Here is a 27,630-nt window from a genome sequence, read left to right on the forward strand (position 1 = left end):
ACATTGTTCCCATCTTCAAGAAAGGCAATAAAAGACTTTGTAAAAACTAAAGAGGAATAACCCTCATGAGTCATACAGCCAAGATTTTTGAAAGAATTTTACTAAATCGAATAAGTGAAAAGATAGAAAAGGAGCTGAGTGAAGAAGAGCATGGGTTTAAGAAAGGAAGGAGCACGATCGACCTGATATTTTCTATCTGTCAACTGATGGAAAAAAGTTGGGAGTATAACAAAAGACATAGAAAAGGCATATGACTCAGTTAACAAGGAGAGACTCTGGGAAGAACTGAAGAAGATAGATATAGAAGATGGATACATTAATGTTACAAAGACAATGTACAGAGGCCACAATTGTAGAATTAGAACACCATTGGGGAACTCTGAATATTTCGAAATAAGACAAGGACTTAAGCAAGGAAGTATTCTATCTCCTGCGCTTTTGAATGTTGTGATGGAGGGAATGAATAGGGCAGTTAAAGATATAGTAAAAGAAAAAGACAAAAAGATGATTTTTGCAGATGATATGGTAATATCGGGTGATAAAGAGGTAGATGTACAGTTACAGTTTGATGCGTGGAAGGAAATAATGAAAAGGTATGGATTAAAAATAAATAAAGATAAGAGTGAAGTAATGGTATTTGGAAGAGAGAAAGGAATCAACGGAAATATTACCTTGAATGGAGAACCCCTCAAAGTGGTAGAAAGTTTCACTTATTTAGGGAGTGAAATATCTAGGGATGGAAGAATAACTAACGAAATTAATAGAAGGTTACAGAAGGGAGGCAATTTCTACCAAACAATAAAACATCTGATTTGGAATAATGAGGTTTCAGAAAGAGCGAAACTCCTTATGTATAAGAATTATTACATCCCTATTGTCACCTATGGTGGAGAAACATGGACAATGACAGAAAGGGACTGGAGCAGACTGCAAGCAAGGGAAATGAAATTTCTTAGAGCAGTTAAGGGAAAAACAAGAATGGACAGAGTAAGGAATGTAGAGATTAGAAAGGACCTCAAACAAGAAAGTATGAGAGAAGAAATTGAAAAAAGAGATTCAGATGGTATGGGCATGTTAAGAGGATGCATGGGCAGAGACTCCCCAAAATTATGGAAGAACTAAAGATGGATGGAAAAAGACCTCGAGGGCGCCCAAGAACACGGTGGGAAATGGGAGTGAGAATATCTGTTGAAAGGAGAGGTGTGACAGCATGTGGAGGAAGAAAAGTGGTGGGAAGACCGAGCCAAATGGAGAGGACTCATCAGCACCCAGACCTGGCAGTAGCTGGAGCGGGATATAGATATAGATAGATAGAATGACTTTCCTTATTTAGGATGCAGATGAGAAAAATTTTAATCTCATTGAGTTTCTTCTGCATCGCCTCCTTAGTGTAACGTTCTTTTTTTCTCTTCAGAACTACCAGTTTAGCCATGAACGTGATATGTACTCATTCATTTATATTCGGTCTACATGATTATGTAACACATTTACTATAATCCACATTAAGATATTCGACATGTGGGTTAATCACATCAATTTTATCCCAACTCTTGAGTGTTCCCAAACAAACTAAATACATATTTACTTTACCCTTTCTTTCTATTCGCATGTCATAAACTGTAGTTTGTCAGTTTAATTTCCTTTAATCTTTTAGTTGTGGCATGGAATACCGCTTATGTTTTCTATGAGTACAACGTCCAAACAAAAAATCCAGACACCTATTAGTGGATAAAAATGTGGGGTGTGTTCACCCTTCCCCTTTATGACGGCTTGAACTCCTTAGTCGACACTTTCAGTGAAGTGTCTGAATGTCTGTGGAGGATTGGAAGCCCATTTTTCCTCAAGAGCCAAAACCAGAGAAGCTACATTCCTCAAGAGACAAACCGTGAGAAGCTACTGATGTTGGGGTCTGAAGCGAAGTTGACGTTCTAACTCATCCCAAAGGTGTTCGATTCGTTAAGGTCGGGACTCTGGGCAGGCCAAGTTATGTCAGGAACGTTATCGTCCACAAACCATTGTCTCACAGAGGCTGCTTTGTGACAAGGTGCATTGTTATGATGACACAATCATCGAATTGTTCTTTTGTTGTACGCAGGACACAATGCTCTAAAAGGGGTTCTTATCCTGCCGCATTTAGCGCAATAAGGGGATCACAACCTAACTACAGAAAGCACCCGCATGCCATAACCCCACGTCCTCCGTACTTCACTGCTGGCCCTACACACCAAAGCAGGCAAAATTCTCCAGGCTTTCCGCCGAATTGTCACAGCGTATAGAGTGATTCATTACTCAAAATCACTCGTTTCCAGCCATCCACTGTCCAGTGGCGCAGCTCTTTACATCACTGGCTTATCACTGACAACAGAAATGTGTGGCTGATGATGAGAGCTGGTTGAAAATTCACTCCATTTTTAATAACTCCATACGTGCAGTCATTGTGCTAACTGGACTACTACTATCCCCTTGTCAAATTACTTTCGCTCATTTCATGCGACTTTTTACAACCGCCTTACGCAGTTCTCGATGGTCTTTGTCCGTCAGTAACGGAAGTCTGCCCGATCTACACTCCTGGAAATGGAAAAAAGAACACATTGACACCGGTGTGTCAGACCCACCATACTTGCTCCGGACACTGCGAGAGGGCTGTACAAGCAATTATCACACGCACGGCACAGCGGACACACCAGGAACCGCGGTGTTGGCCGTCGAATGGCGCTAGCTGCGCAGCATTTGTGCACCGCCGCCGTCAGTGTCAGCCAGTTTGCCGTGGCATACGGAGCTCCATCGTAGTCTTTAACACTGGTAGCATGCCGCGACAGCGTGGACGTGAACCGTATGTGCAGTTGACGGACTTTGAGCGAGGGCGTATAGTGGGCATGCGGGAGGCCGGGTGGACGTACCGCCGAATTGCTCAACACGTGGGGCGTGAGGTCTCCACAGTACATCGATGTTGTCGCCAGTGGTCGGCGGAAGGTGCACGTGCACGTCGACCTGGGACCGGACCGCAGCGACGCACGGATGCACGCCAAGACCGTAGGATCCTACGCAGTGCCGTAGGGGACCGCACCGCCACTTCCCAGCAAATTAGGGACAATGTTGCTCCTGGGGTATCGGCGAGGACCATTCGCAACCGTCTCCATGAAGCTGGGCTACGGTTCCGCACACCGTTAGGCCGTCTTTCGCTCACGCCCCAACATCGTGCAGCCCGCCTCCAGTGGTGTCGCGACAGGCGTGAATGGAGGGACGAATGGAGACGTGTCGTCTTCAGCGATGAGAGTCGCTTCTGCCTTGGTGCCAATGATGGTCGTATGCGTGTTTGGCGCCGTGCAGGTGAGCGCCACAATCAGGACTGCATACGACCGAGGCACACAGGGCCAACACCCGGCATCATGGTGTGGGGAGCGATCTCCTACACTGGCCGTACACCACTGGTGATCGTCGAGGGGACACTGAATAGTGCACGGTACATCCAAACCGTCATCGAACCCATCGTTCTACCATTCCTAGACCGGCAAGGGAACTTGCTGTTCCAACAGGACAATGCACGTCCGCATGTATCCCGTGCCACCCAACGTGCTCTAGAAGGTGTAAGTCAACTACCCTGGCCAGCAAGATCTCCGGATCTGTCCCCCATTGAGCATGTTTGGGACTGGATGAAGCGTCGTCTCACGCGGTCTGCACGTCCAGCACGAACGCTGGTCCAACTGAGGCGCCAGGTGGAAATGGCGTGGCAAGCCGTTCCACAGGACTACATCCAGCATCTCTACGATCGTCTCCATGGGAGAATAGCAGCCTGCATTGCTGCGAAAGGTGGATATACACTGTACTAGTGCCGACATTGTGCATGCTCTGTTGCCTGTGTCTATGTGCCTGTGGTTCTGTCAGTGTGATCATGTGATGTATGTGACCCCAGGAATGTGTCAATAAAGTTTCCCCTTCCTGGGACAATGAATTCACGGTGTTCTTATTTCAATTTCCAGGAGTGTAGATTGTTCCTTCCCGTGTCCTCTTCACCGCCACATCACCAACACTTAACTTAGGAAATTCTAGAATGGCTAAAATGTGACCGATGAATTTGTTACTCAGGTGGCATCTAATGATTAGTCGACGTGCGTAGTCACTCAGCTGTGTTGGCCGAACCAACAATTAATTGTTGCTGCTTCTCTACTCACAACACAGTATTTCCCGCCTCCATTTACACTGGCGGGTCCGCCTCTAGTGACATCTGGTGGTCATTTGTGCATTAAATAGGACTGTCCAGATGTATATGATCAGATAGTGTAATAACGAATTTTCCTCTCCTGTTGACGTATATGAAATGAGCAGCAAATATCTTCTTTTTAATGGGTACCACAGTCATAAATGCATTAAACGGATGCGGTATTTTTGCCTCTTAGGCTGTATTTACTGAGATTTCTGCTCGTTCCACAACTAGTTCGATTTTTATGCGACTATCGAGTGTTTAGCTAGAAAAAGTCGTAATACAAGTGCCGGTGAATTCACATTAGTCGTGCGGTAGCGTTCTCGCTTCCCACGCCCGGGTTCCCGGGTTCAATTCCCGGCGGGGTCAGGGATTTTCTCTGCCTCGTGATGGCTGGGTGTTGTGTGCTGTCCTTAGGTTAGTTAGGTTTAAGTAGTTCTAAGTTCTAGGGGACTTATGACCACAGCAGTTGAGTCCCATAGTGCTCAGAGCCATTTGAACCATTTGAATTCACATTATTTACTGCAATTCGTTTTGGCTTATAAATTCTGCTGCTGTTATTTTTGTGCTCAGAAAGGAAAGTTTAAGAAGAGGTGCCATCTTCAATGCAAGCTTTTTTAAATTCTGAGTCCAATAGTAGATCCCCCATCTCTTCAATACAGACTCGTGTTTCTTCTTCTAACACGTCATCAGGCAAGTCCTCCAACTTATAGAGTCCTCCAGTGTGCTCTTTCCATCTATTCGCTCTATCCTCTGCATTTAACAGTAGATTTCACTTTGCGCTCTTAATGTTATTTATAATGTTGCTTATAATTTCACTGGGGGCTGTTTTGATTTTTCTGTTTGCTGAGTCAGCTCTTCCGGCAGTAATTTTTTTTCGATTTCTTCACGTTTTCATGTAAGCATTTGCCTTAGCTTCCTTGTTCTTTCTATTTATTTCGTTCCAAAGTGACTCATTTCTTTAAATTTCCAAGAACGTTTTTGTACTTCCTTTTTTCGTTGATCAACTGAAGTATTTCATCTGTTACTGACGTTTTCTTCACAGTTGCCTTCCTTGGGCCTTTCCAAATTCTGTGATAGTCCTTTTTAGAGATATCCATTCCACTTCAACTGAACTGTCTATTGAGCTTTTTGTTATCGCAGTGCCTATAGCCTCAGAGAACTTGAAGTTTATCTCTGCATTCCACAGAATTTCCGTATCAAAGTTCTACACGCACTGACTCTCCCTGGCTAGTCTCTGAAACGTCAGGTAACTCTTCATCATTACTAAATTGTGATCTAAGTCTGTATTGCTACTGGGACCGTCTATAATACTATATCTCATTTCTGAATCTCTGCCTGACCATGATATAATCTAACTGAAATCTTCTGTATCTCTTGGCCTCTTCCAAGTATTCCTCCTTCTCTTATGATTCTTCAGAGTATTTGCTATTATTAACATATAAATTATTGATCTCAATTAGTCTTTCTCCTTTCTCATTCCCACTACCAAGCCCATACTCTCCCGTAAACCTTTCTTCTACTCCCTCCTACATAACCCCATTCCAATACCCCATGGCTATTAGATTTTTATCTCCCTTACGTACTGAATGACATACTGAATGACATACTTGATTTGTCTCTTCATCAGCTGCTGGCGACGTCGACATGCATATCTGAACTATTGTTAATCGGTGTTAGTTTGCTGTAGTTTCTGATGAAATCAACCCTGTCGCTGAACTATTCGCAGTAACACTCTCTCTCTCCCCTACCTACCTAATCAAAACGAATCTTACTTCCACTTACTTCTGCTGTTAATATTTCCCTATACTTATATGACCAGAAATCCTTGTCTCCTCTCCGTTTCACTTCACTGACACTCGCTATTCTAGACTGAGCCGTAGCATGTACGTTTTCAGATGCTCTAGCTTCCGTACCATTTCAAACTTCTGACATTCCACGCTCCGACTTGTAGAACGTTATCTTTTCCTGGTTATGCAGTCTTTTTCTCATAGTCACCTCCCCGTTGACAGTCGCATCGAGGGGATCCGAAATGGGGGAATAGTCTGGAATTTTTAGCCAATGTAGAGATCAGATGCTTTTCCAATTACAGTGCACTTGTCCCGTGGATATATTTTATCTGCTTTTAATGCAGTGGTTCCATTGTCTTCTGCATCCTCATGCCATTGCTCACTGCTAATTCTTTCGCCTTTTAGGCACAGTTTCCCACCCCAAGAACAATAGAGTGCTCTGAATCGCTGTTCCCTCCTCCGCCCTCTTTGACAAGACCGTTGGCAGAATGAGGGTGACTTCTTATGCCGGAAGACTTTGGCTGCCATTGCTGTTGATTTTTATTCGAAATTTAAGCAGTGGCTGTGTTAGAACCCAGAACCGAGGACATTTTGATTACTAATCAAAGATGCTAAAATCCTCACAATTATTTTTTCAAATATCACAGATCATGGCAGGAAACCGATGTCACGACGAGGATGGAGCAGCCAGTATTACCACTCGGTGAGACTATCGATGCATAGACTGTCGGAGTAGAATGTTACACTGACCAGAGAAGAACCGGTACTAAGAGTGCAAAAGGCGTGGATCAGCTCCTCATTGGAGTAACACCCCAACTGCAGGGAGCGGTAAGAAATACACTACAAAGAAAAATTGGGATTGCAGACAACTGTGCAAAGTCGTTCACTAAGGAATCGCCAAAAAAGAATGTCATTTTTCTCGCCGTCACCAAGCAAGTTCTGGACTCGCATTCGGGAGGACGACGGTTCAATCCCGCGTCTGGCCATCCTGATTTAGGTTTTCCGTGATTTCCTTAAATCGCTCAAGGTAAATGCCAGGATGGTTCCTTTGAAAGAGCACGGCTGACTTTCTTCCCCGTCCTTCCCTAATCCGATGAGACAGATGACCTCACTGTCTGGTCTCCTCCCCCAAACAACCCAACCCAACCCAACCCAACTCACACCAGTCTAGAACACCAAGCAAGTAGTGAACTGCATGTCCCCAAATCCACTTCACGTAGTTCTTCTTTGTTTGTGGGATGTATCCCGAGTCCAGAGGTATCTCGTTAGCAGTCATACGGGTAATTAAGGCCAGCATCTGTCACACCAAGAACCAGACAGCTATCGCGGATTCACACACCAGGCGATACTCGTCTGTAACCAGAACATCACAGGCGACACACAACGGAATGTCTGCAACGGAATTCTACAGAGGCGTGACCAGCAGACTTACTTCGCATTGACTGTAAGATAGCATGCAGACTGGGCGTCAGCGGCAGGATAAGGAGCGCACACCGATCGTCAGACGACACACTAATCGTCTTGGGGATGCTTCCACCCAGTGAGAAAGCACGTTGGACAACGGTGCCGCAGCACCGTTTGAGAGCTACCGAAAAGGGCTATCACTCTGTTAGGGACTTGATACAGGCTTAAGCCACCCCTACACCGCGGGTGGGAAAGTGTCTCGTACCGTTCTCTTGAACAGCCGTGACAGTGGACGGCGGAATGGGGAGTGCCATTCGGGAGATAGGTGACGTAGAATAGATATTTATATATTGTGTCCGCCCCAGTGACAACGAGTTGCGGATGAGTCACATTATCCGAGTGATTCATCATGCCGCTGACTTGTCCATTCCAAAGTCCTCTGGTCATCTTCGAAGGCGACATATCCTTTGCTGGACAGATGAGAGCCGTTAAGCAATCTAGGTCAGGCGTGTGAGTCCGCGACTGTTTAAGTGCCGCCCAACGATGAGAGACCTCGTAGCCTTTCGAATGATTAGATTAGATTAGATTATATTAATACTAGTTCCATCGATCATGAATACGATATTTCGTAATGATGTGGAACGAGTCAAATTTTCCAATACATGACATAATTAAATTAATTTAACAACATACTTAAGTTAATATAACAACTTTCTGGTTTTTTGGGTTTTTTATTTATGTATTTTTTTATTTTTTATTTTTTTAAATATTTTTTCTTTTTTTCTTTTTTTCTTAATTTATATCTAAAAATTCCTCTATGGAGTAGGAGTTGTCATTCAGAAATTCTTTTAATTTCTTCTTAAATACTTGTTGGTTATCTGTCAGACTTTTGATACTATTTGGTAAGTGACCAAAGACTTTAGTGCCAGTATAATTCACCCCTTTCTGTGCCAAAGTTAGATTTAATCTTGAATAGTGAAGATCATCCTTTCTCCTAGTATTGTAGTTATGCACACTACTATTACTTTTGAATTGGGTTTGGTTGTTAATAACAAATTTCATAAGAGAGTATATATACTCAGAAGCTACTGTGAATGTCCCTAGATCCTTAAATAAATGTCTGCAGGATGATCTTGGGTGGACTCCAGCTATTATTCTGATTACACGCTTTTGTGCAATAAATACTTTATTCCTCAGTGATGAATTACCCCAAAATATGATGCCATATGAAAGCAATGAGTGAAAATAGGCGTAGTAAGCTAATTTACTAAGGTGTTTATCACCAAAATTTGCAATGACCCTTATTGCATAAGTAGCTGAACTGAAACGTTTCAGCAGATCATCAATGTGTTTCTTCCAATTTAATCTCTCATCAATGGACACACCTAATAATTTGGAATATTCTACCTTAGCTGTATGCTCCTGATTAAGGTCTATATTTATTAATGGCGTCATACCATTCACTGTACGGAACTGTATGTACTGTGTCTTATCAAAATTCAGTGAGAGTCCGCTTACAAGGAACCACTTAGTAATTTTCTGAAAGACAGTATTGACAATTTCATCAGTTAATTCTTGTTTGTCAGGTGTGATTACTATACTTGTATCATCAGCAAAGAGAACTAACTTTGCCTCTTCATGAATATAGAATGACAAGTCATTAATATATATTAAGAACAACAAAGGACCCAAGACTGACCCTTGTGGAACCCCATTCTTGATAGTTCCCCATTTTGAGGAATGTGCTGATCTTTGCATGTTATGAGAACTACATATTTCAACTTTCTGCATTCTTCCAGTTAGGTACGAATTAAACCATTTGTGCACTGTCCCACTCACGCCACAATACTTGAGCTTGTCTAGCAGAATTTCATGATTTACACAGTCAAAAGCCTTTGAGAGATCACAAAAAATCCCAATGGGTGGTGTTCGGTTATTCAGATCATTCAAAATTTGATTGGTGAAAGCATATATTGCATTTTCTGTTGAAAAACCTTTCTGGAAACCAAACTGACATTTTGTTAGTACTTCATTTTTACAGATATGTGAAGCTGTTCTTGAATACATTACTTTCTCAAAAATTTTGGATAAAGCTGTTAGAAGGGAGATTGGACGGTAATTGTTGACATCAGATCTATCCCCCTTTTTATGCAAAGGTATAACAACAGCATATTTCAGTCTATCAGAGAAAATGCCCTGTTCCAGAGAGCTATTACACAGGTGGCTGAGAATCTTACTTATCTGTTGAAAACAAGCTTTTAGTATTTTGCTGGAAATGCCATCAATTCCATGTGAGTTTTTGCTTTTAAGCAAGTTTATTATTTTCCTAATTTCAGAGGGAGAAGTGGGTGAGATTTCAATTGTATCAAATTGCATAGGTATGGCCTCTTCCATTAACAGCCTAGCATCTTCTAATGAACACCTGGATCCTACTATATCCACAACGTTTAGAAAATGATTATTAAAAATATTTTCCACTTCTGACTTTTTGTTCGTAAAGTTTTCATTCAATTTTATGGTAATACTGTCTTTCTCTGCTCTTGGTTGACCAGTTTCTCTTTTAATAATATTCCAAATTGTTTTAATTTTATTATCAGAGTTGCTGATTTCAGACATGATACACATACTCCTGGATTTTTTAATAACTTTTCTTAATATAACACAGTAGTTTTTATAATGTTTGTAGTTTCTGGGTCACTACTCTTTCTTGCTGTCAGATACATTTCCATTCTCCGGTTACAAGATATTTTTATACCCTTAGTAAGCCCTGGTTTGTTACAAGGTTTCTTACGAGTATATTTAACTATTTTATTGGGGAAGCAGTTTTCAAATGCATTTACAAAAATGTCATGAAATAAATTATATTTTAAATTGGCATCAGGTTCACGGTACACCTCATCCCAGTCTAACTGCTGTAGGCTTTCCCTGAAATTTGCAAATGTTAAATCGTTGACTGAACGTGCTACTTTGGAGGACTGTTTAGTATTGCCGAATGGAGCGATGTCATATATTATAACTAGCTGTGCACCATGATCAGAAAGACCATTCTCAACAGGCTGAGCATTTATCTGGTTAAACTTATCTTGGTCTATAAAGAAGTTATCTATCAGTGAGCTGCTATCCTTTACCACCCGAGTAGGAAAATCAATAATGGGTGTCAAATTGAAAGAACCGAGTAATACTTCTAGGTAATTTTTCCTATTACCCTCTTTCAGAGAATCTACACTGAAGTCCCCACAAATTATAATTTGCTTTCCCCTGTCTGACAGATAGCACAACAAGGACCAGAATGAGATTTTCACTCTCTAGCGGAGTGTGCGCTGATATGAAACTTCCTGGCAGATTACAACTGTGTGCCCGACCGAGACTCGAACTCGGGACCTTTGCCTTTCACGGGCAAGTGCTCTACCAACTGAGCTACCGAAGCACGACTCACGCCCGGTCCTCACAGCTTTACTTCTGCCAGTACCTCGTCTCCTACCTTCCAAACTTTACAGAAGCTCTCCTGCGAACCTTGCGGAACTAGCACTCCTGAAAGAAAGGATATTGCGGAGACATGGCTTAGCCACAGCCTGGGGGATGTTTCCAGAATGAGATTTTCACTCTGCAGCGGAGTGTGCGCTGATATGAAACTTCCTGGTAGATTAAAACTGTGTGCCAAACCGAGATTCGAACTCGGGACGTTTGCCTTTCACGGGCAAGTGCTCTACCAACTGAGCTACCGAAGCACGACTCACGCCCGGCACTCACAGCTTTACTTCTGCCAGTACCTCGTCTCCTACATTCCAAACTTTACAGAAGCTCTCCTGCGAACCTTCCAGAACTAGCACTCCTGAAAGAAAGGATATTGCGGAGACATTGCTTAGCCACAGCCTGGGGGATGTTTCCAGAATGAGATTTTCACTCTGCAGCGGAGTGTGCGCTGATATGAAATTTCCTGGTAGATTAAAACTGTGTGCCAGACCGAGACTCGAACTCGGGACCTTTGCCTTTCACGGGCAAGTGCTCTACCAACTGAGCTACCGAAGCACGACTCACGCCCGGTACTCACAGCTTTACTTCTGCCAGTACCTCGTCTCCTACATTCCAAACTTTACAGAAGCTCTCCTGCGAACCTTCCAGAACTAGCACTCCTGAAAGAAAGGATATTGCGGAGACATTGCTTAGCCACAGCCTGGGGGATGTTTCCAGAATGAGATTTTCACTCTGCAGCGGAGTGTGCGCTGATATGAAACTTCCTGGCAGATTAAAACTGTAGGAAACGAGGTACTGGCAGAAGTAAAGCTGTGAGTACCGGGCGTGAGTCGTGCTTCGATAGCTCAGTTGGTAGAGCACTTGCCCGCGAAAGGCAAAGGTCCCGAGTTCGAGTCTCGGTCGGGCACACAGTTTTAATCTGCCAGGAAGTTTCATATCAGCGCACACTCCGCTGCAGAGTGAAAATCTCATCCTGGAAACATCCCCCAGGCTGTGGCTAAGCCATGTCTCCGCAATATCCTTTCTTTCAGGAGTGCTAGTTCTGCAAGGTTCGCAAGAGAGCTTCTGTAAAGTTTGGAAGGTAGGAGACGAGGTACTGGCAGAAGTAAAGCTGTGAGTACCGGGCGTGAGTCGTGCTTCCGTAGCTCAGTTGGTAGAGCACTTGCCCGCGAAAGGCAAAGGTCCCGAGTTCGAGTCTCGGTCGGGCACACAGTTTGAATCTGCCAGGAAGTTTCAGCACAACAAGGAGTCCAAATTTTTCAGAAATAGATGAAAATTTCCTGACGGGGACCTATATACAGTTACAATTATAAATGTGCCTTTCTTTAATTTAAGCTCACAGGCACATGCTTCTATATGTCTCTCTACACAAAACTTTTTTGTTTCTATACTTTTTGCACAATGATAACTTTTGACATATATGGCAACTCTTCCTTTCTCCATATTTTCTCTCATTACATGTGCAGAGAGCTTATATCCACTTACATTTACCTTATCCATATCAGTAACAATGTGATGCTCAGACATGCATAGTATATCTATTTCATCCTCAGCTTCTAAATCTTCTAAACAAACCAGAAGCTCATCTATTTTATTCTTTAAACTCCCAATATTTTGATGAAATATACTTACATTATTTTTAATTATACTTTTATGAGAACCTTTCCTTATTCTAACGTTTGAAGCACTCTCCTGTCTGAGTTTCTCATTGTGCTTAGGCCTAGTTCCTATACCAGTGGTCACATGGTGTTCAGAGAGGCAGATTATGTCAACTGGGTTGGGTGACTTTAATTCATCAATGCAATTACCTAGGACTGAGATACAACTTGGTGGAGATAAAATTTATGGTGATTGGTGAAAATTTGTAATTGACAGCTGTGATTGGTGATCGAATGTGCTAGAATTGTGCTGTTTAATTTCTTTCCTAAACTGAAGATTTGTTTCAATCCTCACCTCTCATAGAATTTGACATCTTTCTGTCTTACCTATCCTAAAAAAGAGTGCTGCTCCAACACCTGTAACCACTGGTATTTTACCATTCATGGCAGTGTCTCCCCCCCCCCCCCTTAAATTTCCTGCTATTACCCCTGCCAGTTTCCCCTTTCCTTTCCTGTTGAGATGTAGGCCGTGCCTGGTATAGTCCCACCTACTGAGAGAATCAACGGGAACCACACCAATATGAGCCGCCGCACCCGACCCAAGCAGCCGTTCCAACTCCAAATTAACTCTCCCAACAGAAGAGTTCAAATGAGGTCGGTCATGGCGTCTCAGGACAGATACAAATTCAACAATGGTGTGTCTCGATGCCGACGCAATCTTTACCAGGTCACACTCTATACTGTACCCAGGATCTCTGTCGATGCTGTTCCCTGGCCCTCCCACAATAACCACGGTGTCTTCCCTGGTGAATCCTTTACAGAGTGAACCTAAATCCTCTGTCACCTGATCCAGACTAGCACTTGGTTTGAGAAAATTTGTGACCTGGTATTCTGGTCCTAATTCCTCCTGCAGAAGTTGGCCTACACCTCTGGCATGAGAACTGCCTAACAACAAAACTTTCTTCCTTTTCGATGACTTTCCTACAGTCTTTTTCAATTTCCTATTGAAAGTTTGTTGTGTCCTGTCTACACCTACCTCTGCTTGAGGCTCATCAGTTTCTAACTGAAGCAACAGGTCAAACTTATTTTTGACATTCACCACAAAACTGTCAGACTTAGTTCTAGGCCTGTTCCTTCTGCTACCTGTTGCCACTTCCCACCTCTCTTTGCCCTTCTCCCTCCTTAACCTGTCCAGATCTTCCCTAGCCTGATCTAGCTCAGCCTGAAGGGCAGCAATTTTCCCCTCCTGTTCCACTATCTTCCTATCTCTGCTGCAAATCCTACATAACCACTGATGAGCCTGATCCACTTTCCCAACACCCACGCCACTGCAGTCCCCCCCCCCCCCAGTGAAAAAAACTACTGCATCCATCACACCAAACCCCGGAACTAACAATTGTACGGCAAGTCAGGCACTTCTCACTCATGGCAAAAATAATACTTTAGCTAGAATAAATCAATTAAATTACCGAAAATCAAAAAAGACGTTACAAGAATTAAGCCTATTCACAAATGTATATAAGCAAGTTTCTGATTTAAAATTCCGCTGTTTTTCTGAGATCTTTATTAAAACAATGAAGGTATACGCTATTTATTATATATTTCACTCGATGGAATGAAAAAAAGGACAATTAAACGAGATACTTTAACTTTGATTCTCCAAAAACGTTTCGAGAATTAGGCCTATAAACAAATGTATATAAGCAAGTTTCTGATATAAAGTTATGCTATTTTTCTGAAATCTGTATGAAAACAATGCAGTTATACGCTATTTACGGTAGTTTACTTATTTGTTACCGAGAAACTAGTTAAATTACCGTGAAACAAGAAACAAACACGTTTACAAAATTTAAGCCTAAGCGCGACTTCGCGAGGTTACGATCTTTTCGTGTTTTCTGAAAAAATACGCAAAGAAAAGTCAAACCTTTAACGGCAAGACTAAACGATACACTAATGCACGTATTTAATTTGTTGTCGGCGTTAAACTAAATTATATTCCAGACTAAATCACTTAACTTTCTGGAAATGGTTTCTGGCGTCACTTACTCGGCGGTCATCTTGGAACGACGAGAGCGAAGTCTCGACACATCATCAAGGAGAGCAAGAAAAGGTCACGGCAAGTGTTCCTGGACTCTATCAGGTGTTGCACAAGTTCTACAACAGTATGGGAAGCCATCAGGAGGCTTTCAGTTGCCTACAGCGGCGTTCTTGAAATAGGAGTGTCTCCAAATAACACCTGGACGCATCGCAAAGACAATGGCAGAGCTTTTTTCACTGACTACCGCCACTGCCTCTTATTGAAATGTTGGGCCGAGGGTATCGTGCCGCTAGACATGCGCGATGCCGATACTGTTACTTTATACAAAGGTAAAGGCGATCGCGGCGATTGCAGCTGTCACCATGGAAACTCACTTTTGAGTATACCTGGAAAAACATTTGCCCATGTGGTGTTGGGCAGACTTCAGAAGCTTGACGAGCGCATATACCCTGAGGAACAATGTGGGTTTCGTCCCCAACGATCTACGGTTGATATGATCTTAACATTCCGGCAAATTCAGGAAAAGCGCCACGAGCAGAAAACCCCTCTGATCATTGCCTTTATCGACCTAAAAACGGCTTTTGACGCAGTCAGCAGAGAAGGGCTGTATGCAGTACTTTTGAAGATAGGTTGTCCTCCAAAGCTCTAAAGATGATAAAGGCTTTTCACGAAGATGTGGAAGGTGCTGTGGTCCTCAACGAAATCACATCTGACCCGTTTGCTGTTAGAAGAGGGATTCGTCAAGGCTGCGTATTGGCTCCCACTCTGTACAATAATATTTTTTCTCAGCAATCCTCAAAGTTGCTGTTGGTGAAACTAACCTGGGCATTCTTTTGTATACCAAAGCTTATGGGAAGATCTGCAACATCTCTCTACTCAGATCTTCCGAGAAGACTTGCTTGTAAATGGCCTTTTATTTGCTAACGATGCTGCATTTGAAGCGCATACTCAAGACGATCTGCAAGAGCTTGTGGATAAATTCTGTACGGCATGCAAGCTCTTCTCCACGTCTATAAACGTAAAGAAGACGGTTGTCATGGCACAAAGATACACATAACAGCTTCTCATCAAACTGGACGGCTCCTTGTTGAAGGTAGTCGATAAGTTCTGCTATCTTGGTCCAGTAATGACAGAAGATCTCTCCCTGGATTACGAGATAAATGAACGAATAGGAAAGGCTACCAGAAATTTCGGAAAGTTCCTCACACGAGCAATGGACAACAAACATCTTACATTGTCGACAAAAACACTTGTGTATCAATCATGTGTGCTGAATACTCTCCTGCATGGAGCTGAGACTTGCACGTCGTATGCCAAACAGGAACTAAAGCTCAACGCCTTTCACCTGCGGTGCTTAGGGATCATTTTGGAAATATCTTGGAAGGATCACGTGACAAATGCTATGGTTCTGAAAACTGCAAAACAACAGAGTATCACTGCCACTCGCAAGCAACGTTGCCTGCGGTGGTTAGGACATCTGCATCGTATGGTCCACTCCCATCTGCCTCGGCGCACATTACTCAGTGAAAAAGCAGGAGCAAAGAGACCTCGTGAAAGACCTTCACTACGCTTTAGGGAGTGCGTCAAGCGTGATACGTGCGCATTTAATATTGACAGTGATAAGTGGGAGCAACTAGCTGACAATAACAGCAAATGGAGAAAACTGACTGCAGGTGGAAGCAAGATGCACATACAAGTATGGCTTAACAACGTAGCTGCAAAACGATCGCGCAGACATGAGCTTATGATTATCCCTCCTGCTGGAGCGACTCATATTTGCCTCGCTTGTGGGCGCCAAGTTGGCTCTCGCTTCTGACTTATGAGCCACCAGCGAAAATGCCCCCAGGATGCCACTTGAATCTTCCGACAAGAAGTACCAGGCCATTATATATACCGCCACTGCCATCCAGGACCCAGTGTTCCATCGTTATCCAGGACCCAGGGTCCCTCTCCACCATGGAGAGGGTCGAAACAGACTTCCAGTCTATCATTTCGGAATCTGACCCTTCTCTATGTGGGAGCTGGATTCGGGGCTGTCTGGTGTTCGCGATACGGCGCCTGGTCACGAGTAAATCCGGTACAGCATGCTGTAGCACTTGCAGACAGTGTCAAACGAAATCCTCTTCGGATGTTTTAACTACCGACTGCGGCCCAGTAAATATCGGGAGGTCCTCTTATCGATTTGTGTAGGAAAATCATGGTCATCCATCGTATAGTCTGGATATGAGAGACCAGGCAGCTTCTTAGCCGCTGTCAGTGTGGATTCAGGAGTTGTCGATCAAAGGCGACGGACATGACCCTTCTAAAGGCGAAAGTCCAGTAAGTTTACCTACATGACAAGCATTGTCTGAGGATATTTTTTGAAATCAGTAAATCTTACTAAACTTCTTGCAGGCACAATATTCTCAATCAGCTACAGCCGATTTGACTTTTGTGGCCACTTCCCGATCTTCATTTGGTCTTTCCTCTCAAGACGCCTCTTTAGGTACAGAAGCGGTGGTGTGCTGTCAGATAGTTTTATGCAGGAGGATGGTGATCCGTAGGGCAGTGTTCGAAGTGTCACAATCTTTGCCACAGCCATTAACAGTATAGCAGCCACAGTACGGAGTCCTTTCGAGTGATCCTTATTCGTGGACGATTTCGTGCGTTTCTACTCTTCTTCCGTTTCGCAGCAACGAGTCGTCAGTTGCAACTCATAGTGAAGAGAGCCGAGGCATGGGCACCTAAGACTGATTTTACTTTTTCTGCAGATAAGTGTGTATGTGACCACTTAATCATTTGCGTCTGCTCCAGTTTTATACGCCTTTCATGCCATCGCGGCTGGACTACAGGCGCAAAATGTGTGGGTCAGCGAGGTCTTCTTACCTGAAGATCATTGACTCTTTACGCTATGACGGGATCAGGCAGGGCACGGGAACTTACAGTGCCAATCCCGTAACCAGTCTCTGGGACAAGGCTGGTGAACCGCCTCTTATCACCCGGCGGGAACTCTTCATGGTGCGTCAAGCGTCTACGTTTATCGCCGCTGCCAATTGGGCGATGTACCTTCACCAGTCGCCCACGGGCAACGAAGACATTTGAGATCCTCGTGAAGTGTCTACTAAAGTTCCCTGGTGTGGGGCACGTACAGCCTGCCAATCTGGTTACTGCAGAGGTCCAGAGTAATTTTAGATTTAGTGAAATACAGGAGAGATTGCACACCTGCGTACGTTCTTCGTAAGATGTATTCTGACATTTCAACTAGCAGCCGTATTCACGGTCGGATCTGTGCAGGGATACTTCGTTGGCTACTCTGTTGTTCCCCCTGATCGTGTCTTCAAGATTAGGTTGGCTCCAGACTTGTCTTCGATGCTGAATTATCCGCGTTCTTGAGGGGTCTGTAGCAGATGAGATGTACCGTGACTGCTAAATTCCTTCCGATTCCCTGAGTGCCATTTAGTTTCTGCAGAGCTTATATCCAGCCAGTAAAGTGGTCCAAGATATCCAGGACGCTCTTCTCCAATTAAAAGGCTGGGGAACAAGGTGTCTTTCTGCTGGGCGACAGTGCACAAATATATTGCGGGAAAAGAAAGGCGAATGTAACAGTCAAAGAATCGCGTCGTGTTCCTCAGTTCAGTTTGGCATCCCCCCTAATTTTTATCACCTCACATAGTCATATGCTGATGAGAAAACGAAAGGCTGGAAGTGACAGACAATAAACTGCCTCTAGTAAAGTCAACAACGCGGCCGTGGCGTATTCTCTTTGCAGGCACGCACGCACAATGAAGTCCTCCTTACTTGTCTTCTCACAGTACTATGGCGCATGGCTCCTTGCTCCGGCGAGACGACACTCCAAAATGTGCTGCTTGTGGCGTACAAATCATTGTGTGCCACATTTTACTAGACTGTGTTTTATTTTCGGTTCAGAGAGAAGATGCAAATATGCCGGCCGATTTGTCCTCTATTTTAAGCGACGTTCAAATGAATCTGGTTAAAAATATAAGTTTTTTGTTATGTCCGATTTGTTTCATAAGATTTTAGGGACACGTTTTAATGTGTTAAGTGGGACACTGGGTCATTCATGTTCTTTGTAAGTGGTCAGCCAGTCACATTTCATTATGCTGCTATTTTAGTTCCTCTCTCCTATTTCTTATTTGGCATCCAGTTTTTGTAACTTAAAGGTATTTTACAGATTAACTCATCCTTGTTCTTCGTAAGTGAAAGTATTATACAAACTGGCTTATCCTCGGTTTTTTTTTTTTTTTTTTTTTGATTGGTCAGCAAGTCACGTTTTCCTGAGCTGTTGTTTTGGCACCTGTCTCTTCTTACTTCTGTTTCAACCCCACTTCTAGCACCTGTCACCCTTTCTCCGTTGCGTTACAGCGTGTAAGATAGAGTGATTGTTTGGGTCAAGGACAGTGAAGTCGGAGTGAGTTTAATTTTGTAGGTTTACTCCTCACTGCGTGACAAAAGTTTTTGCCATTTTCTCCACAGTCGTTTCTAAGGATGCAGATACTCTCGCTGTTGAGCGTCCGTAAACTCCAAACACACACACACACACACACACACACACACACACACACACAATATTTGAGCAGCGTTTCCTCCAGACAGTACAGAGGTTACTACTCCCAAGTCATTAATATACAACATGAACAGCAGTGGCTCCAAATTCTTCCCTGGGATACGACTGGAGTTACTTGTAGAGCTTTCGATGACTCTTTTACCAAGATAAAATGCTGCGCCCTCGCTGCCAGTAAATCCTTAAGCCAATCACAGACTTCATTTGGTACCCCATATGGTTCTAGTTCTATTAACAAACGTTGGTTTGGTACCGAGTCAAATACTTCTCGGAATCAAGAGCTCTTCTCGGAATCAATAGCTACTGCATCTTCCCGACTGCCTTGATGCATGACTTTCTGGACGTCATGTGCAAGCTGGGTTTCACATGACCGATGTTTTCGAAATCCTTGATGTTACTTGTAATTGTGGAGTAGCAGTTACATGTGCGTTGATTCTGCATACAGAGTTCGTATATATCAATGGATTGTTGAGCGTAACAGTACAGTGAATAACTTTCTATCATTAGTTTAGGTTGTTACTGTAATATGTAAAGCGTTGATACGAAAAGAAATTGTACTCGTATATTATATTAATACCCGTCTAACAGTTCTTTCTCGCGAAGTACTTTGTCAACTTAGGACTTATCTGTCTAATTTTCACCCAAAAAATTTGGAACACCCTACCAGTTTCGCCTGGTAGCGTGCGTCCCCGATTTTTGGAATTCATGTAATGCATGATTAAAAGGACGGAGTAATGTTAGCGAAATCTTTTCTGTACCTGACGACAATCAATATAGAATTTAGCTACAGTACAAAATACAGCAAGCCAGAATCAGGTCGTACGGAGAATTGTCAGCTCTGGCGTACTAGAAACGTCACGGAACTAGACATTTCTTAAGATTACGGAAGATATTATAGTCTCTTGTTATAAGACAAGGGCTCCGAGGTGGCTGATCTCAAACCACGAGGTAAGTTCCGAATCGTTCGACTGCGAGGATGGCAACGTAGTTGCGCTACTCGTATTGCAAAATGTCTTCACTAATTAATTTTTTCGATATTAGATAGGTGTAATATTGTATGTAACACCTGTAAAAATTCTAACCGCATCCTGAAGCGACCGTTTCCAGCAACTTTCATTTCAAACGTTCAACTAAGTGCTCTCCTCCTCCATATTTTTCCGCTCTTCTCTAATTTTCCTGCAATTATTTCTGAAGGACTAGAGATTTCAGATAGCTCTCAGTCAGTAATATCTCCTTTCTGAACGAAATCGACTTAGCAACCGCAGTTCAAAAATGACAGCCTTGATTATTCTCACAGACGCTTCAACTGGCTTTTGCACAGCACAACACCCTACAGCGCAACCAGAAGCTCATTATCGCGAAGGATCAATCTTTCGAGCAGACTGATCTTTACTTTTGAGAGAGTATTGACTTCTGTCATCACTCTGAGGTAATGTTTAATATTAATTCGTATTGCGAACAAGTTCAGACGATGTGTAAGCCTAGCTAACTATGAAGCTTTCATTTTGTATTGTTCGTGACATCACAGTTTTCAAGAAACGTTTTTCCCTGCAATTTATAAAGATACTTTTACGTAAATAAATTTAATAAGACGACATTTTACACAGTTCATTTTCAGCTGGTTTCATACTATACTTAAATTTTCTTGAAAGACAACTTTGTCACAATTTTCTGTAATTTACTTAAGGCCCACTGCTGCAATTTTGGAGTGATCATAGCTTTGATATGGAAACCAAGAAAATTACTAGTAAACATCAAAGTGAAAGTGATTTCATAAGACTGCATTATGTCTTAATATGCCCATGATATACAAAAGGCTGGAAACCAAACGACAACTAGCAGCTGCAGCGTGTCTACATCTGTAACGGCTTTTGTATGTCATGGACATGTGAAGATGTTAGAAAGGCAGTCTACGGAGATCACTTTTACTTGTTACGCATTGGTGATTTTCTTTCCGCGATGGGTACTGACAGGACCAACCTAAGCTCACGTCTGTTTAATGTTTTCGACCGTGGTGACAAGTGTTGCCGCTCAGCACTAAAATTAGCATAAACGCCGAATTTGTAACAACGGTATAAAGTGCACCCAATGGTGGAAATTTCATGACATTTTTCTTGTAAATAGCAAAGTACTTGCATCAATAGTATCCTTTCATGATGGTTCATTTCAGTATCTGCATGAAAAATATTTTATTTACCTATAATGATAATCTGAGATAGCCTTCTTATTATGCATAGAAATGTATGCGGAAAGAGTTATTGGCAGATTCTGAATGGAAACAGTCTAAACAACTGCGAGAAAAATTTATTTTCTTTGTTAGGTAGGAAGTAACAATTTTCCCATGTTAGTATGTCCCTTTGACAAATCGCGTTGTTGTTCACTAACCTTTTAAGAGTTGTTGATGCAATAATTTACCAACAGCCGTATGATTTGTAGAAGTTTCTTTTCTTTTATGAACTTCTATTTGCTACCAGTTTCGGCATTAAATTGATGCCATCTTCAGGCCCCACTCGGCAGACTGTCGCCTGGCCACCAAGAGCTGTTGCAAGACGATTGATTCACGGATCCAGTTATATGGCTCCTTCCGTGTATAGCGATTTTACCACTATGACGAGTGTAATGCCGAAACTGGTAGCACATAGAAGTTCATAAAAGGAAATAAACTTCTACAAATCATACGGCTGTTGGTAAATTATTGCATCAAGAAGTTCATGCCAGCCGTCGTCCCACGATCCATAATGAATCAACGAAGACTTTCATTCGAGGTAATCGACGGATCACAATCAAACACCTCGTTGTAGAAATTTATAGAAGTTCATAAAATAAAATAAACTTCTACGAATCATACGGCTGTTGGTAAATTATTGCATCAAGAAGTTCATGACAGCCGTCGTCCCACGATCCATAATGGATCAACGAAGATTTTAAGAGTTGCTTCATACTGTCAACAATGAAAATAAGGGATGTCTTATTCCGACTGGTTCTTTCAGAAGTTGAGCAGCTAGAAACGTAATCACGATTAGTCAGACGCGCAGAATTATGCAAGAACAGAAGCAAATGAACAACAAGCTTAAAATTTTATTCTAATACTACCTGAGTACCCGGTGTTGCCTGGGTATGTATTTATTCCATTCTTATATTAGTCCATCTTCTCCTTCTCCATCTTTCTGTCCACCACGCCCCTCTCTGCCCCTTTCCTCCAGCCGCCACTCTACCCATCTCTCCCTCCCTTCTCTCTGTCAATTTGCTCCCCTCCCTTCCGTTCATCTGTTCCTTCCCCCTTTACCCATTTCCTCCCCCTCTTCTAATCCTCCTCCACGTTTCTTTGTCAATATCCACCTCGTTCCTACTCTCCATCTCCTTCTAGCCCCACTCTCTGTCCATCTCTTCCCCTCTTTCCCTGTTCATCTCTTCCCCTTTACCCCTCCCACTGTCCATCTTCTTGTCTTAACTTTCTCAGACAATTTCCTCGTCTCCTTCTGTTCATCACTGTGCCCATTCTCCTCACTCTCTGCCCATTTTCTCCTCCCCTATCTTTGTCCATCACCTCCTCCACCTATCTGTGCCTATCTCTCCCTTCCCCCTTGCTGTCAGTTAATGTCCTCGGCCTCTCCTCCTCTCCACGTTGTCACACTCACCCACTCACCCCAGTAGCAGACTGGTGTTCTTACCCCCCCTCCCCCCCCCCCCCTCACCAGCATATCATTCCACATTGTAACTAACAAGTGTGCCAAATTTGATTGAAAACTTTCCAGGGGCTTAGGATGAGCTTTTTATCCGCAAATTTGGCTGAATGCGCACCTGTTAAACGTATGTAACAAAGTTCAACCATATTTGAACACGTATTTCACTTATAAGTCTAGCGAATTTTGCCTAGGAGTTGCATTTTCAGGAAGCTCAACACTTATCATCGTATCTCCTGAACTACGTGCATTGCAAAGATATGATGTTTCACGTACATCCAGTGGTATAAGTACCTACAGCCTGACAAATGTGGTGTCAGTAGAATTAGTCGTAAAGAAGTAACCGATTAAAACGTCGTACATGAAGTGGTAGTTTATCACCAATTTATGTGTTTTTGACGTTATTTCTCCTGAACTATGTGTCGTACAGTGATATATTTTTCTACGTACATTCATCGGCAGATGTGGATATTGTCTGCGAGAAGTGTCGCAAATAGAGTTGGTAGCAGTGAAGTAATAAATTTAAACGTCTTGCATGATGCGGTAGTTTCCCACACATCTCAGTGTTAATTACATCATATCTCCTGTACTAAGTATCACACAATGATATAATTTTTTTGATGCATTCAATGATATAAGGGAATACTGTACGCAAATTTTGTCACGATTACAGTCAGTAGAAACGGAGCAATAAATTAAAACGTCATGCTTCATGCACTATTGTTACAGGAAGAACAGCGAAAATGTAGTAAGCTATAAAAATTTTTCCTTTCATCATTTTGTCGGGGTTTATAGCTCGAAAAGTTTCGCAAAGGCTCGAAATTATGTGCAAAATTCTTTGCTAGCCCCTAAATGCTCTCATTCTCAAATACTGGCTGACGGCAATATATGTACTCTCGCTACGTGGGCTACATTACTTTTTCACCCCCACCTCTTTCATAGATGGGTGGTTCATACCCCAACAGTGACTCTTCACAGATAGTAAATGATATGTCTGCAAAGTTTGCGAGAAATCGGTCCAGTGATGTAGCAAAAGATGTGGAACATAAATACGTACATACACACATACATACGTACATCCTTCCAGACGTGCATTTGTGTGGATTATACTGCCAGTTTGTTCTCCGTTAAAACAACTGCAGAATCTCGGAGCAGCGCTACAAATTATCAGATTTTTTAATCAGTCAACAACCTTCTCTGACGCCTTTGGTAACTGCGGTTGCTATGAAACTTATTGTGCTCGTTATGCAAGGATACACGATGGTCGAATCGCCTTTTTCAGCCCGCTGTAATTTATACTACGACTTGATTAAATTGCAAATCATCCTACAGGTCATGCATTTTTAAAGAGTGTTATTATTCTCGAGAGACGCTTTTATAATAGCCTGTAGAGAGCAACGGCACGCTTAATTGAATATTTATTGAGCTGATTTCCTGTACGTTAATTGTGCGAGAGAAACGGTATTTTATGTTATTGTCACCGCTAGTGGAATGACGGGAACCAAAATATTTGTCTTTCATTAGCATTTTATAATCTTCGCTATGTGTGTTTTACATCATCTCGGAATAAAGCAAGAGATTACATTGTGATTCTTAACTTTCCCAACCATATATATCTCACTCTAATTCTTACGCTAACACTTCACTCTGTAGTCGAAACTTTCAGAATAATTACCTCATATCTTGAAGCAGAATTTTTTATTTTTGTCAAGATGTACTACTGCGATATGGAAATGACACTACCTTTGATACAACTTTTTAGAAAGTTCTTGTTAAGGCCAAAATGAATTTAGGTTATCTGTATTAACAAGTTAAACTCTTTTGTAGTACGCATCTATTATGAAAATGAAGCCCATATGAATTTGATAGGAATTATAGTACATTCTTAACAGTTTATCAAAGTTTCAGGGCTATTGTAGAGACCTTATTTTTGCATCCCTCTGTCTCTATATAAAATTCCCAAGATCATGGGTCCGTTCGACGCAAAATACTATGCCAAGTAATGATCTTAACTCTTACTTAGGTTGGAAAGGTTTTGAACTACATTTATCTTAAGAGAAATCATTTGATTTGGTCTGGAGCGATGCTGAACATTTTTGTCTCTTGAGTCATCGTCTTCTGAGTGGTTTGATCGAGCCCACCACCACTTCCTCTCTTGTGCCAACCTGTTCATTTCAGAGTAGCACTTGCAACCTTCCTATACAGTTTTTGTCCTCTGCAGCTCCCTCTAGTACCGTGGACGTCATTCCTTGATGTCTTAACAAATGACCTAACATCCTGTCCCTTCTTCTTGTCCGTGTTTTCCACATATTCCTTTCCTCTCCGATTCTGTGCAGAGCTTCCTCATTTCTTACTTTATCAGACCACCTAATTTTCTACTTTCGCCTGTAGCGCTATATCTGAAATGCTTGGATTCTTTTCTGTTCCAGTTTCCGTAGAGTCCATGTTACAATAAAAGACAATGCTGTGCTCCAAACGTACATTATCAGAAAATACTTCCTCAAATTAATGCCTATGTTTGATACTAGTAGACTTCTGTTGGTCAGGAATGCCATTTTTGCCAGTGGTAGTCTGCTTTTGATGTCCTCCTTGCTCCGTCCGTCATTGGTTATTTTGCTGCCTAGGTAGCAGAATTCCTTAGTTTCATCTACTTCGAGAGTAGTAGTAAGCTTTAATCTCTTCTCATTTCTGCTACGTCTCATTACTTTCGTCTTTCTTCGATTTACTCTCAGTTCATATTCTATACTCATTAGACACCCTTTTTAATCCGAGCATTCCGTTCTTGATCGTCCATTCTTATTATCCCCTCTTGGCTCTTGTAAGCATTGTTATTACTCGTCTCTCCCTATAGCTTGCCCCTATATTTCTCAGAATTTCGAACATCTTGCACAATTTTAGATCGCTAAATGTTTTTTCCAGGTCGACAAGTCTTGTAAACGTGTCTTGATTTCCGTCCATCTTGCTTGCATTATCAGCTGAAACGTCAGAATTGCCTCTCTGGTGCCTTTACGTTTCATAAAGCCAAATTAATCGTCGTCCAACACACTCTCAATTTTATCTTCCGTTCTTCTATATGTTATTAATGTAAGCAACCTGGACGTATGAAGTGTTAAGCTGACTGTGCGATGATTCTCGTACTTGTCAGCTCTTGCAGTCTTCGGAATTGTGTGGATGATATTTTTCCGAAACTTAGATGCTATTTTGCCACAATCATACATTCAACACACCAACGTGAATGGTCGTTTTGTTGTCACTTCCCCCAATGATTTTAGAAATTCTGATGGGATGTTATCTATTCCTTCTGCCTTATTTGACCTTAACTCTCTTGAATTCTGATTCTAACACTGGACTCCCTATCTCTTCTAAATCGACTCCTGTTTCTTTTATTATCACATCAGACCAATCTTCCCCCTGATAGAGTACTTCAATGTGCACTTTCCACCTATCCGCTCTCTCCTCTTCATTTAACACTGTAATAATCGTTGCACTCTTAATGTTACTGCCCTTGCTTTTAATTTCATCGAAGGCTGAATCAGTCCTTCCGAAAATCATTTCTTTTTCGATTTCTTCACATTTATCATGCAGATATTTCGTCTTTGCTTCCTTGCACTTCCTATTTATTTCATTCCTCAGCGACTTGTGTTTCTGTATTCCTGAATTTTCCTTAACGTTTTTGTACTGCTTTCCTTCATCGATCAACTGAAGTTTTTCGTCTATTGCCCATGGTTTGTTCGTAGTTACCTTCTTTGTACTTATATTCTTCTTTCCAACTTCTGTGATTGTCATGTTTACAGATGTCTTGAACTCTACTGCCTACTGAGCTATTCCTTATTGCTGTATACATAACCTTCGAGAACTTCAAACAAATCTCTTAAATCCTTAGTACTTCTGTTTCAAACTTCTTTGCGTATTGATTCTTCGTGACTAATCTCTTAAACTTTAGCCAATTATTCGTCACTATTACATTGTGATCTGATTCTATATCTGCTCCTGTGTACGTCATACAAGCGAGTATCTGATTTCGGAATCTCTGACCATGATGTAATCTAACTGAAATCTTCCTGCATCACCCGTCTTTTTTCAAATGTAACACCTCCTCTTGAGTATTGGCCATTAATAACTGAAATTTATTATAGAACACAATTAGTCTTTCTCCTCTCTCATTCCTTTTACCAAGCCCAAATTCTTCTGTAATCATTTCTTCTGCTCCTTCCCCTACAAATGCATTGCAATCCCCCATGACTATTAGATTTTCATCTACCGTTACGTACAGTATCACTCTTTCAACATATTAATATACTTTTTCTATCTCTTCGTCTTCAAATCGCGATGTCAGAGCGTGCATACCTGAATTATCGTTGTTGGTGTTGGTTTTCTGTCGATTCTGTCAAGAACAACCCTATCACCGAAATGTTCACAGCAACGCACTCTCTGCCCTACCTTCCTGTTCATAACGAATCCTACTCCCGTTATAACATTTTCCGATGCTGTTGATTCTACCCTATACTCATGTGACCAGAAATCCTTATCTTCTTTCTCTTTCACTTCACAGACCCTACGATATCTAGATTGAACCTTTGTACTTCCCTTTCCAGATTTTCTAGCTTCCCTACCACATTCAGACGACTTTCCACGCCCGGATAGGTAGAAGGTTATCCTTTCGTTTGGTTATTCAGTCTTTTTCTCATGGTCACTTCCCACTTGGGAGTCCCTTTCCGGAGGTCCGAATGGGGGCTATTCCAGAATCTTTTGCCAGTGGAGAGATTGTCATGACACTTTTTCAATTACACGACACATGTCTCGTGGATACACTTTATGTGTCTTTAATGCAGTAGTTTCCATTGCCTTCTGCATCTTCATGTCGTTGATCAATGCTGATTC

The 27,630-nt window shown here is 42.2% G+C and overlaps 1 protein-coding gene and 2 non-coding genes across 3 annotated transcripts in view; 2 read left to right on the top strand and 1 right to left on the bottom strand.

Annotated features, from left to right (window-relative positions):
- LOC126243161 (lachesin-like) overlaps nt 1–27,630 on the top strand; it is a 1,186,501-nt gene that overhangs the window by 1,041,771 nt on the left and 117,100 nt on the right. The window lies entirely within an intron of this gene.
- Trnas-uga (transfer RNA serine (anticodon UGA)) lies at nt 10,749–10,823 on the bottom strand. The gene has a single exon. It is a non-coding gene; the product is annotated as a tRNA-Ser (tRNA).
- Trnas-cga (transfer RNA serine (anticodon CGA)) lies at nt 11,703–11,777 on the top strand. Its single transcript has one exon. It is a non-coding gene; the product is annotated as a tRNA-Ser (tRNA).

This window comes from Schistocerca nitens, chromosome 1 (genome assembly GCF_023898315.1).
Source record: "Schistocerca nitens isolate TAMUIC-IGC-003100 chromosome 1, iqSchNite1.1, whole genome shotgun sequence".
Classification (NCBI taxonomy): domain Eukaryota; kingdom Metazoa; phylum Arthropoda; class Insecta; order Orthoptera; family Acrididae; genus Schistocerca; species Schistocerca nitens.